Source organism: Vanacampus margaritifer, chromosome 19 (assembly GCF_051991255.1).
Source record: "Vanacampus margaritifer isolate UIUO_Vmar chromosome 19, RoL_Vmar_1.0, whole genome shotgun sequence".
In the NCBI taxonomy this organism is placed as follows: Eukaryota; Metazoa; Chordata; class Actinopteri; order Syngnathiformes; family Syngnathidae; genus Vanacampus; species Vanacampus margaritifer.
Window position 1 is genome coordinate 13,122,491 of NC_135450.1, and position 13,445 is coordinate 13,135,935.

At 41.0% G+C, this 13,445-nt stretch overlaps 1 protein-coding gene across 11 annotated transcripts in view; it reads left to right on the forward strand.

Moving 5' to 3' along the window:
- Positions 1-13,445, forward strand: part of lama2 (laminin, alpha 2) — a 184,668-nt gene that overhangs the window by 47,313 nt on the left and 123,910 nt on the right. Inside the window, exons 1-2 of one of the 11 annotated variants that reach the window (XM_077553013.1) lie at positions 78-380; positions 1,455-1,627. The exons of 8 other annotated variants lie outside the window; for them this stretch is intronic. The gene's annotated coding sequence lies outside the window, so the exon portion shown is untranslated. Of the gene's footprint in view, positions 1-77; positions 381-1,454; positions 1,628-13,445 lie in introns of those variants that run through there. 2 more of the 11 variants (XM_077553014.1, XM_077553015.1) reach the window with 2 other exon arrangements.

The following is a 13,445-nucleotide window of genomic DNA, read 5'->3' on the forward strand; positions in this document are numbered from 1 at the left end:
ATTACGTCACGACGCCCAACTGGCCCATTTGGCCTAATGAGCTAATTAGCCAAAATGGTAGCAACCTTCGCAGAAAACACAAGCATCTCAGGCACCGCGCTTTTCGTTATTTACATGCTTAATGCCATGTGCTGTCATTAAGATAACTTGTATTTTTGTTTTTTGTTTTTTAATAGTCTCTCGGTGATGTTAAAACATAGTTTAGTCTGTGATAACAGCTAGTTAGTCATCAGTTAGCAAACATTTCTTCAGGCTAGCATACAGTTAGTTACAGTTTTTTATTTATTTAGGAACACATGAATTTGATAGTTTCCTCCCATCAGAACTGTTTAAACCCACATATAATACAGCTGTTACAGGACGATGTAAAAACATTGACGGTAAGTAATTGTGAAAGAAATATAGTACTCATCATTTTTTGCAATACTGTATAGAAGAACCTTGCATTACACTGTCTTAAATTAATATATGTCATTTATTTGTTTTCTCTTATGTCCCATTCGGCTTTATTTTTTTCACATTTCACATTTTACTTTTTCCCTTGTCTTTTGGAATACTCCTTTCTTGAAAGGGTTCCTATTTTTGTAGCTGTCTGGCTGGCTATCTAATTGATCTAATGACATCTAATCTATTGTATCTGATCTCTTTCAACTTAATTTCACTGCTAAAGTCGTGATTGTCTCTACATAGCCTTAAATCAGATATTTCTAGGGCTGATAGTCAACTTTACACCCTGTTGATTAAATCTAGAATTGGACCGAAAATACTGCAGAAAAATCTTGAAGACTTATGGCGATGACTCACCTGATCAATGACTCATCTGCCGTGAAAATAATTGTTACGTGGTGCCGTTTCAAAGTATTCTTCTGGTCTGGATTCTCTCTGAAAAAAAAAAGCAGGACGAGCAGCCTGTTGATCATTGTTTTATGATTGTTGCTCCAGTTTTCATGAGATTCAGTGCTCATAATTACGGTGTCTGCTCAACATTGTCATTCTGGCTGCTACTGAGGTCCGTAGAGAGTTGTTCACACAAGCTGACATGCTCAGGGATGCTGTTTCTGGCATTAGTCAAATAAAATGGGCAGACCCGTCTCATGATCTCAAACTAAATCAAATTATTTTTCTTTGTATAATATCGGTGTAGCTGAGTGAACATGTGTGTTGGTTGTAATTTGGTGGGTAAAGATCAAATCACCTCACGAAACCCTCGAGGCTGTGATTTTTAGACAGTGGTGGAAAATTATGCACAATGGTGACACTGACAAATGCCATCAATACCTTTCAAGAGTATGACTGACCGCTAGAGCTGGGTCAACAACTGGGATAAAAAATTGAATTTTGTTGTCTTGGACTTGTATGTTTGAGAGATTTGTCTGTTTTGATTAGGTTTTACTGTTATGTCACAACACTAACTGGCTGCATGTTAACATTACTAACATCATTTATTTCAACAGAAAAAACAGCATTCGCCCTTATTAAATCGGATGAATGAGCCTTCAGGGATGTCTTGGTTGGCTCGGAAGTTCTCGTCCATATGTCATGATGCTAGGTGGCTTCATGCTAGTATCCTGAACATCACGTATTGCAGTAGATATAAAAGCTGTGTCCATTAAGACAACTATTCAAGGTAAGGCTGAGTGATTCACCATTTTTCTCAAAAAATAAATAAATAAATAAATTCCCCCTCAAAATGTTAAGTCTGAAAAAAAATGCAATAAATGAGATGGTAGCTCCATCCAATTAACAATCCATAAAACAATGATGTGATGTTTCCCCCCCTAGATCTAAAATTGCATAAAATGTTAGAGTTAAATATATATATACTACAGAGACAGAAATATACTGTCATTTTGTAAAATTGGTAAGCAACATTCAAAAACACCCCTTGATCATTCGTGCTGGTGTAATTGAATGTGGGTTCCTCTTAGTATCATTAGCAATGCTAATACCAATTTTTAGAAGTTATCCTCAAAGCAATTACAGATTTGTTTATCAGTTTATGTTCATGTAAATTCAACCAAGGTGTGCTAAATGACTTGTTAGCTTCCTAGAGGCATCACTTGATGTGATGTGAATCCAGTGTTTTTTTTTTCTTTCTTCTCTCCAGGCCATTAGAGAAATCAATATTTTCATGATATGAATCCATCTCAAAGTTACGTTTCTGAAACATTTTGATCACGGCCTACTTTGTTAATGTGAAAGCTGCCACGCTTAGTTGGATGGGTTTGATAGAATGCCCCATTGGGAAATCTGTCAAACTTTCTCAACTCGGAAAGCCAAACTTACTGCAAGTAATTGATGTTTCCTAAAAATAAGAGTGAAGCGGAGGGACCCACCAAAGCATACAATTTGAAATGTATTCAAGAAATGTACGTGTTAACACAATCAAAGCGCTGAAATACTTGGCAAATGCAAGAACAATCGAAAAACATCTGTGAAAATGAGCACAAATGAAAAGCCAATGGTAAATGGTCTTTAATTTGCGGTGGAGAATGCTCAGCCTTGTCCACCATATTTATTTTTAATTATAGGAATCACCCAATTATCCCTTCAGCTGAACGGGTTCAAGAGATCTGGTATTTTTCTTTTTTGGTGCATTATTGGCCTGTTGGAAGGGTTTTTGCGGCGGAATGGGCTGCCAGGGTTAGTGAGCTTAGGCATACTAGATGTTTCAAATGCTAGCAAAAACACCATTAGCTTGTATTCGTGAGGCGGTTTGGGTTGGGTCCAAACAAAATCCATCTTAGATACATATATAAAAGAGAAAATCGTTCGGAACAACTTCACATGGCCATTAGTGAGCCTCAAGCTTAACTCTTTGACTGCCAAAAACGTTAAATAACGTTTAGTAAAATCCTATGGAGGAGTGCCAAAGACGTTAAAAGACTTTTTTCAAAACAGAGGTGAAACTAACCATTTTCTATTGTTGATTACTGAAGAACGGAATAAGGTAGAAACAAACTTTTTTTTCTGATGAAAGATGAGAGTCCAATCTTTCATTTGGTAGTATGTGTGTTTCCATAGTCCAAACACATAATTTTCTGTGGACCTTGAAAGATCAGTCAAAAATGCTTAAATCGGCTGGCACCCACGGCATCCCTTTTCTGAAAACGTCTGGCAGTCAAAGAGTTAATATGGGGGATCATTTTTAGGTTACTAATTTTTTATCAACCTTTTATTGTCTGTTTTCTCCTATTTGTGTCAGCTACAAGGCGGTTTTACCTTTAACTGGAACAACAATCACTACAGTAGATAACCATATTTTATTACCGGTAGCGGTTTGGAAAAGGGACGGATGGACTTAGAAACCTGGTGGGCATCTCCGGTACTGTTTTTAACTGGGTTTTATTTCTATCTCACAGACCGATAATTCTTCGTGAGAATGGATAGATGTTCCACCAGAACCCATATAATAAAATGTGGGGTTCCGCAAGGCTCAATTTTAGGCCCAGTACTTTTTGAATCTTTATATGCTTCCCCTTGGGGATGCCATCAAGAGACATGGCATTAGCTTCCACAATTTATTTGTTGGCATTGCCCTGCTAACTGTCCTGCTGTATACAGTCTTAACACTGATAAAATGATTGTTGTGAAAAAATAGTCACAAATAAGACCATAGACATATTAATCTCCCGCGTGATATCATGTGTAACAGCAGTCGCAACTGTTGAGGATTGTTGCTCGATGAAAGACAGCCTTCCCAATTGTATGACCTCAGGACAATTGTGTGTTTACAAACCAATATTGCACCCAAGTCCGTCTCTTTACTGTACAGATTGACTGATATAAACAGGACTCGGGTCACCCCCCAAGAACCTTAGTAACACAGAATGAAGAAACGTGATCAATGACATTGTGCCAAAGACACAGGTCACTGAAGTGTTAACAGGTGTGTGTGTGAGTGGATTAAAGTACTAATTTGAGTTCTAAATTTAAAAAGGTGTTAAGTTGGAAAGATGCGGCATCCTTCCTGTCAATATTTGAGATTGGGGAGTCAAGGTACAAAAGACAAAAGTATCATATTTCCATGCCTAAGACTAAGTTACTATCACATCTCTGTGGTTTGGATCCGTTTCACAATTTTAAACAGTTTTCTGATGTACCATAACATTGTTTTTGTGTATGCTACTGTCACATGTTAATATTTGATTTGGGCCTTTTCCCTTTGGATCTGTTTCTACCAAAAACAGCACATCCTCTGCAGAACAAAAACTAGGTCTTTTTCATGTGCGTGCACACCCCTGCGTAGCCGGTTTGTTGTCAGAGCTGCACTGATAATGCTAAGGAGAAAATCAATAGTTAATTCTTCCAGGGACACAATAGCTGCTTTGCCCACCTCTACTTTGGCTTAGTGAGAGAGAGGAGGCGGGCATGAGTTGATGAATTAGTAAGTTTGTGTGTCTGTACACAGAGGCGTGTGTTGGCGGAGGCGCCCGCATCCTAACTGTTTACCGAGAAAAACATATATACCTGTATAGTTGGAGGAGAGACTTGTAGAAAAATAACAACAATCCCAGCTGACGTCTGTACACATTCTTTAATTTAGGCCGCATCTAAAACAAACTCCCGCGAGGGTTCAGTCTGCTTCACAGTGTAAATAGTGGAACCGCATACAAGGAATTTAAGTCTAATTTATCTATGCTGGGAGGCCACAGTCTCACTTGTAGATTTGAATAAACGGAAGACAAGCAACAAAAAAATGACCTAAATACATTCCCCAATTCTGCATCGTTTCATTACCATTATTTCCTCAAAGATTGGCCGACCATCTGATAGATGATGTGGCTCAATTAGTCACGAGGATGCGTCATCCAAATAAAACAAAACGCATCCATTTTCTCTCCCCCTCAAAAAATATTATTAGCTGGTATTAGTAACTAATTATTTTAGACGCTGTTATCCGCAAATACATTAACTCATTCACTCCCAGCCATTTTCATTGTTTTACTGGATTTTGACTGATTTGCAAGGCCCACATAATACAGTACTGTGTTTTATTGCTATAAAAACATGGAACCTACTAAAAGAAAGATTAGAGTCTCATCTTTCATCAGAAAAAAAAGAGTATATTTGTGTCTTTCTGTTTGCAGCAATTAGCATTAGAACATAGCTCAGTTTAACCATTATTCACAAACCTGTTGAAAACACTGGGAAAAAGAGCTTGTTGCAACATGGCCCTGGCTGATCTCTTATACTCTGCTGCCACCTGCTGGCCGTATTTTGTAATAACTACCATTACTTTAAGCGACCTATTTAGGTCAGAAACTGCATCAAAGCCTTCTGTATGCTCTAGCACAAAAAAAAAAACGTTTTGGGGAGTGCAGGGGTTAAGTAAGTAATAAAAAACGTATTTAATGAGTTAAAGAGTTGAGCACCGTGGACTTGGCTGCTATCAGAGGTGGGCGCCTCAATTAATTTCGAGTGTCCGTCATTCGTCAACAGTTGGGGACACCCTTCCGTCATCATCAATCCATCAATATTTCAAGTTGAACTGCATTGTAATCGTTAATTCCCTAATTCCTCCGCAAAATGGGCATCCATCAATGGTACCGCCATTGGTTGCAAAATGGTCACGCCGCCATTGACGGTTAGATTGACGATTACGTTGACGAATGAAAACTCACTAGCGGGAATGATTACTAAATTTTTCGACGTTTCCCGTCATTTGTCAACTGTCAACAAAACAGACATTGACAGATTGACGGACCCAATTCTGGTTGCTAACCAAAACAGAAGCACAGAAGCAAATATATATATAAACAGTCTCTCAAAAAGTTTTGTGGAGTCCGGCATGCATAATAATAATTTTAAGAAACAACAACACAATAACTCCAGTTTCACTTGACTGAAATTGTAATGTACGGTTAAGGTTTTATTGTTCCAAAAAAGGCCTTGAGGTACTCATTACTGTTTGTGCAAGGCTTTTGGTGCACCCACAGAAAAAGAGCATCTTGTTGTCTTGTTCCTCTTCACATGTTTGAATGTGGAGTGTGTTGGTAGCTCAGCCTATAGCCCTCTTCTTCCAAACACTTCAGGGCTATTTAAATATGAGCACCTTGGATGACTCTTGTCTGACAGTCAGCTAGTTTTTTTTTTTATTTTTTATTTTTTTTACTTGATTCGACTCATTTTTCAGACTCTGTATCCACACTGGCTGTTTTAGAACTGATGCGTCTCCTGACTCATAGTGATATACAGAATACATTTTCAACAACCTTTTGCGTAACCATATGCAACTTCTGGAGTCAAATGTCCTGGATTTTAACTAGTGTATTGTCAGCGATGCGGGTTTGCGTGGTGGAGTTGATGACAAAAGGTGGAGGACCTAAAGTGCAGGGAAATAAGGCAGAAGCTTTTACAAAAAAATTAAAAACTAAATGTATATATTTTTTTAAATCAACAAATCCGAGACCATGGTCCTCAGTCGGAAAAGGGTGGAGTGCCCTCTCCGGGTCGGGGAGGAGGTCCTGCCCCAAGTGGAGGAGTTCAAGTATCTTGGGGTCTTGTTCACGAGTGAGGGTAGGCTACAGCGGGAGATCGACAGGCGGATCGGTGCAGCGTCTGCAGTGATGCGGACGCTGTATCGGTCCGTTGTGGTGAAGAAGGAGCTGAGCCGAAAGGCAAAGCTCTCGATCTACATTCCTGCCCTCACCTATGGTCACGAGCTGTGGGTCGTGACCCGAAAGAACAAGATCCCGGATACAAGTGGCCGAAATGAGTTTCCTCCGCAGGGTAGCCGGGCTCTCCCTTAGAGATAGGGTGAGAAGCTCGGTCATCCGAGAGGGACTCAGCGTCGAGTCGCTGCTCCTCCACGTTGAGAGGAACCAGTTGAGGTGGCTCGGGCATCTGGTTCGGATGCCTCCTGGACGCCTCCCTGGGGAGGTGTTCCGGGCATGTCCTACCGGCAGGAGGCCCCGGGGACGACCCAGGACACGCTGGAGAGACTATGTCTCTCGGCTGTCCTGGGAACGCCTTGGGGTCCCGTCGGATGAGCTGGCTGAAGTGGCTGGGGAGAGGGAAGTCTGGGCTTCCCTGCTAAAGCTGCTGCCCCCGCGACCCGACCCTGGATAAGCGGAAGAAGACGGACGGACAAATGGGAGGAACAAAGCTGACTATAGATTTAGGATGATCTGAAAATGAAGGCTATTCACAGGATTTTACAGTATACTGTACCTACCTAAATTCATTGGGAAAATGCAATACTTACCACTCATTAGAGTTACTGAGCGTTAGTAATGACATGTTTAAGCGCCTCATTGAAAGAAAACGGTTAAAGGTAGGCTCGATTATTTGACCTTGCGGCTAGCACCACAGAAGGCCTGACACAGATGTTCGCCTGCTGACCCTTGGACACATACTCGCACATGCTGGCCTGCAGCTGCAAAAAAAAAAAGTTTACCCCCCCCCACCCCCCTCTTCTTTTCTCTATGTTGTTTCCCCCCCTTTCAGATCTGTCTACATGCTTATATTTTGCCAAGGAGCTTCCTGGGGTTAACACATGGTGTCAATAATCAGCCCCCTACACACACTTACTTTCCCCTCCTCCGCTGCTGCTGACAATTTTACATCCTGTCTTGCCTACTACTTTCTTCACCGCGCCTCTCTCTCCAGTCGTTCCTCAGCCGTTGGTGTATCCTTTTACTGACAAATAACATTTGTACATGCTTTATGAAATCCGGATGGACTACAACTTTATATTAAAAAAAAAAAAAAAAAAGAGAAGAAAACATCAAACATGTTTCACTGATGGATTTGGGTACCATCTTCACATTTCCACCCATCAAAAGCTTTCTGCACTTTTGTGTTGTACCATTTCATCATTTCACCCCTCTTTACCCCCCCCCCCTCCCCACACTCCCACCACTACACTACTCATCTCTTTCTCCTCCTCCTCAGCAGCCTGGCTTTCATCTTGGAGTTAAGAGTATGGCTCACCACCTCTGCAGCCATAGCCTGGATCTGTTTGGCCTCACTTTGTTTGTCTCCCTGCACTTTCACTCTTAGTTTGTGGAGGTGTTGCTGGTTTGTTCCAGTTTAAAGCCTTCGGATCCACAGTGAGGACACTGAAGGCAAGCTGTCTTTTACAGGTAGAAAAAAAAAAAAACAGACACAGGTGGTTCAAAAGAAGGCTATAAAGTGAGACCCAAGATCCCTTGTGGTTTGGTGCGGTTGCTATCGTGTCGTGTCGAGAGAAATTTTTTCAGGCTTGGTTGTTTCCTATGAAGACGTTCTTGGAAGATGATTTAAAGTAACTTTGGAATACTAAGAGGTGATTTTTGATTGGTTCTGCCTCCGATATGCTTCTGATGCAACCATGGAAGATGTCAACGTTGTGGGTTGACTTCAAACCTCCATCCAGTTTCAGCGGTACGCAGACATAATCAAACAATTTGAGCATTTTGCCTCCCTTGCGATCAAAGTTAGCAAATTCTTGGAGGTCTATGAAAAATTATTCCGACTGTAGTGTGACTGGGTGTGTGAAAAATAATTTGTCCTTCTCAATCTGCCTGATTAAAATAATTGGGCCAACATTTTTCAACAATCTTGATGTGTGGTCACCATTGACTGAGATTGTGAAGTGAAAAAGAACAATAGCCAATGAAAAAGTGACTTGAAAAGCTTCTTTTTCTTCTACTTCTACTTCTTCTTCTGTAACTTCTCCTCCTTTTTCTTCTTCTTTTTCTTCTTCTCCTTCATCAAACCCATCAAACATCCCCGGGATGCTCATAGACTGTGATTGTCACAGACACGCTTCAAAATTCTGTTCTTCCCAGAAGTGTGGAAGCTGTTATTGTGAGTTCCACTTCCTGCAGGTGTAAAATAGCGTAATGCTTTTCTCCATGTTTTGGATGGTTTGAATTTTTTTCGTCTTATTGTAGACTACTAAAGCCAGTGAACAATTCTAAAAGTATTTCCTAAAACCATCAACATCTTGTCAATGATGTCATTTTGACAGTTTCAAACTTCCAAAAATGCCCAACTGCACTTTGGCTTGCATTCACCCAACTCTGTCAACTCGGCCTCTGTCAATTTGAAATGTGGCTAGTTTGTGTCTGAAGTGGATTCATCGCAGCTGGTTTTAGTCGCCGCTCGACTATGCCGGGTACTCTCCCACACATATTTGTTCAGCACATGGTCACAGCATGGTTTTCGGTGTATTGGTATGACGGGAAGAGATTCTCAGAGATTGTCTTGGAAGGTTTGTTATTGCATCTGTTGGTTTGGTGTGTGTCCTGCTGTGATGATTTTTATTTATTTTTTGCCATGACCTTCAATATTAAGTTGAACTCTAACCTCTCACACTCGTGATCTTCGACCCTATGGAATCACGCTTCTTTGTCTCATGTTATCGTAACCTTACCCTGCTGTGGGGTCCCAGTGTAATTGGCCAAACTCCTCCAGAAACGAAGAGTTTGACTTGGATTGATGCTCTGTAGTGAGTCAGTCAGATGTTTTCTGTGTTTGTGTGTGTGTTTAAGATCCTTTACATATGTTCCATAGTATTTGGATGACGGCACTTCAGAACAGTCTGACGTTGTATTTGTAGCCATTCGCGGGTGTTTTTAACTCTCTGTTGGCTCGTAATCTAAGACATGACCTTAGTTTTTTTGTTGTGGTTTGTTTTTTGCCGTACTAGAATTAAATGTAATTGCGCATACAATTCAGTAGGTGGCAGTGGCGCTGTCATTGCCAGGAAGTGCGCAAAAGAGTATTATCTGCTCTACAGACAATTTTATAGACGCAAATGGTACTATTATAATCGCAGTGGAGAGTTGGGGTCGGGTTAGGGTTAGCCTAACCCTTTTAACTCTTTGACTGCCAAAAACGTTTAATAACGTTTAGTAAAATCCTAAGGAGGGCTGCCAAAGACGTTAAAAGTCGTTAACTATGTTTTTTAGGTTTTTTTTGGGAAACGGGTGGAGGAAAGCCTTGGTAGTATGTGTGTTTCCATAGTCCAAACACAAAATTTTCTGTGGACCTTGAAAGATCAGTCAAAATGCTTAAATCAGCTGGCACCCACAGCATCCCTTTTCTGAAAACGCTTGGCAGTCAAAGAGTTAATATTCTCCCTGGATGGGCATTACAAAAAATAATTGCACTGTTTACACATGTAAATAAAACAGTCGTTTAAATGCTTGCAGTCCTAAAACTTTTTAAACATTTATTTCCAGGCAGCATTTCATTTTCTTAATTGATGACTTAGAATTAAAATAAATCGCAGTTGACTTGTTTGAAAAGTGAATCACCGAATCAAAGAATTCTGATGTCTATCTTTACTGGCACATATGTATGCAGTGTGCATAGACACTTTGCGGCTCAGCTCCTAGGTAGAAATGAATGCACGCACACACGCGCACATGCACACCTACACACGCGCACACAAAAAGAGACAACAAACAGAAAAGCCATTATTTTTTTGCTGAATGTTTGTGTGATTGCGCTGATAAAGCAACAGAGAGAATAAGAGTCTATCAGAATGTCCTGGTTGGTTATAGGGCATTTATATATTGTGTGTGTGCGCACACAAACAACTAAGACAGAGAAAAATACTGTGGAGCTAAGGTGGAGCTAAGGTGGCAGGAAAAAAAAAGTTTCTGCATACATTTTGACTTTCCATTATTCCTGTGGCTTTTCTCACGGATATTGTGTGTATGGATGAGATACACAGAGAGAGAGGGAGAGCCCTGTATTCAGAATTTCACATTTCCATTAGGTTTTTCTATTTCCATTATTGTGGTCCAAGGCAAACCCACAGAGAGGCTAATACAGAGCAAATGTTCACGTTTGACAAAAGATGAAAAATGTGTGTGTGTGTGTGTGTGTAAGTGTGCCTGTACGCGGGATTTTTGCAGCACTGGAATAGTAATAGACTGTCTGCACCTGGGAATAAGTGTGGTGGTCTGTGATTGTGCAAGGTTGTGAGTTAGTCCACTTTGTCACTTTATTGTTGTGGACACAATGGCAGTGTAGTACTAGTATTGTGTTTCTTTATTAATTATTATCTGGATGGTTGACCTTAAAAAGAACAGAACTCCTAGGCCTGTGATGAGCAATAACTTATCAGACTTGTGTGGCTAAAAAAGCTAGCGAGAGCGCTCTATGACAGGGTTTAATATCAGTGAGTTATTTGGATGTTTCTCTTCTTGCTGACCTTGTTTGGATCTGCAGAGGACAGCCGACCTAAGCGTTCAGCACGGCCCGAAGCTACGATGGTGGGTGGTCCGTCAGCACATTTATTCTTTGAGAAACCCACTGCGCTGTTAGAACAAATCAACATGCTCATTGTTTGTGGCGACTCTGTGAATAAAAGCCGTTTGTTAGTTTACTTGCACTACTTGTTTTTCTATTAGATGAGCTCGTTCAGTTTGATAAGAACTAATGCCCCGAGGAACACAAACTCAAACCCAATAATAAAAAAATATTAGCGTTTTGGTGAAAGGCAAAATCAAGATGACCAAGAAGACTGTCATTGTACCTTTAGTCACTGGGGTGGTCATCTGAAGGCTTTTAAAAAATATATTATTTTTTATGAGATACAGCTATTTAACCTTGAATCACATTTCCACCAAGGGGCTCAATTTAGTTGGATCTGTAAAACCTGATCTGGTTTGTGTTGTTTTATGCCGCTAGCTTACATGCTAGCTAGCGTTGTAAATACTGTGACATCACACGCAAAGCTTTGAATCCACCCCTCCATCGTCACTATGTAGTTGTTATCTTCCCATTTCTATCATTCCATTGTAACACGGAAGGGACTACGTTCTGTCGACCAATCAATGTACAGCAGCATTTCTAGCTCCACCATACAAACTGAGGGTGGGATATTTTGGGACTCTTTGGGCCCTGTCGCCATGCCCAGCGCGAAGCGCAGTCTTTCTTTTTGGTATTTGTGGGAGGGAACGCAGCCGACTCTCGGCCAATCGAAGCAGCTCTCCTCATTCTCATCAAAATCGGGGCGTTCAAACCGCACTCAGTCCTTGACTTTGTGGAAGTAGAAATTGAGTCGCTGGGGTCCATGCATGAGATTGGAACTCACAAAGTGCGTATATGCAGATCAACTGCAAGATCTTTCGTTGCGGGTGATGCAGTCAGTCGTGTGTGTGTGTGTGACGTGGGCAATTGTTTTTTGGAATACAATAATTCACATGGACAATGCGGCTAAACCATTTCATACCTCACTGTTTTCAATGGTATATGGCCAAGCAACTACACAAACTATTAACAAAGATGCTGTACACAAGCCACCACGTTCCAAATCAGCAGACATAAATAAATGATCCAACAACAGATTTTGAAAGCACTGACTTTATCTAGGTTTGTGGATGCTTTAGCGAGATGGCTGAGCAAATAACATCTGACCCTCTGGGAAATATCTTGAGGGCATACTCTGAGCTTCAAATTAAGTTCCACACACACAGGTATTAAAACATTGCTGCCGTGACCTTAATGCCAGCGTTATGCCCGTACTTTTTGTAGTTGTGGTTGAGAGCTTTGCTAACTCGTAGCGAAACGACACATTCTTAGCAGGGAAATGGTCATTAACCCCACTGAACATCTTCCCGCAGTGGACCCGCTCTTCCATCATCAATAACACGATCTTGGCCAAAGATGAATGCAGCTTTGAATGGAAATACATACCGGGGCCTTGCGTAAGCTAATGAAAATAATGTCATGGGGAAAGTGCGTGGTAATCATTGCTGAAAGCCGTTCATGAAAATATTATCGTGTTCGCTGGACAGTGAATTTTGTCTCAAGCAGTTTGTACAGTGCAAACATTTCATCACTATTTCACAACATGCATGTCTCCGCTGTGTGTCATCATCACATCTCCTCCACACTGAAAGCATAAAAAAAAAAATGTTGCCTTCTGTGCTTAACAGTACTACTATATACTATGTTTTGTGCTGCTGGGCACACATCCATGTGTATAAAACATTCCAGGGATTGAGGCTGTTTTTGAGTGATTTCATATTACAAACTGTGTTGTAATCGGGGATCGGGGTTTCATCGACTTACTTTGGGCAGTGTTTTCCCCCCTCCAATAGTCTCCCTGTTTATGTGTGTGTTCCCTTGCTGAGGCAGCGGGTCTTTACCCGTGGCCGGCTCACGGTCCAAGTCGGTGATGCATGGAGGAATCAGTGTTCCAGTAATGAGCCTCCGTCTACTGTTTAGTGTTTACCTCGTTCACATTTAGTTGAATATATATTCACATTGCTTTAAGCGGGGTCTTCTTCTCTCCTTTCTTCTCCTTCATTTTCAATATACAGTACAGGAATGTTGGTCATTTTCTCAATTCCATCATCTAAACTCCACTGGTTCAATATCGAACCAAGCATCCGGTTTCACATTTGTCTCATCCTCTCCTATCTCATCTATTGCACTTTTTCTTTTTTGCTTCATTCACCTGTACTTTTTCTCTCTCGGCCCTTACATCTGCTCACTCT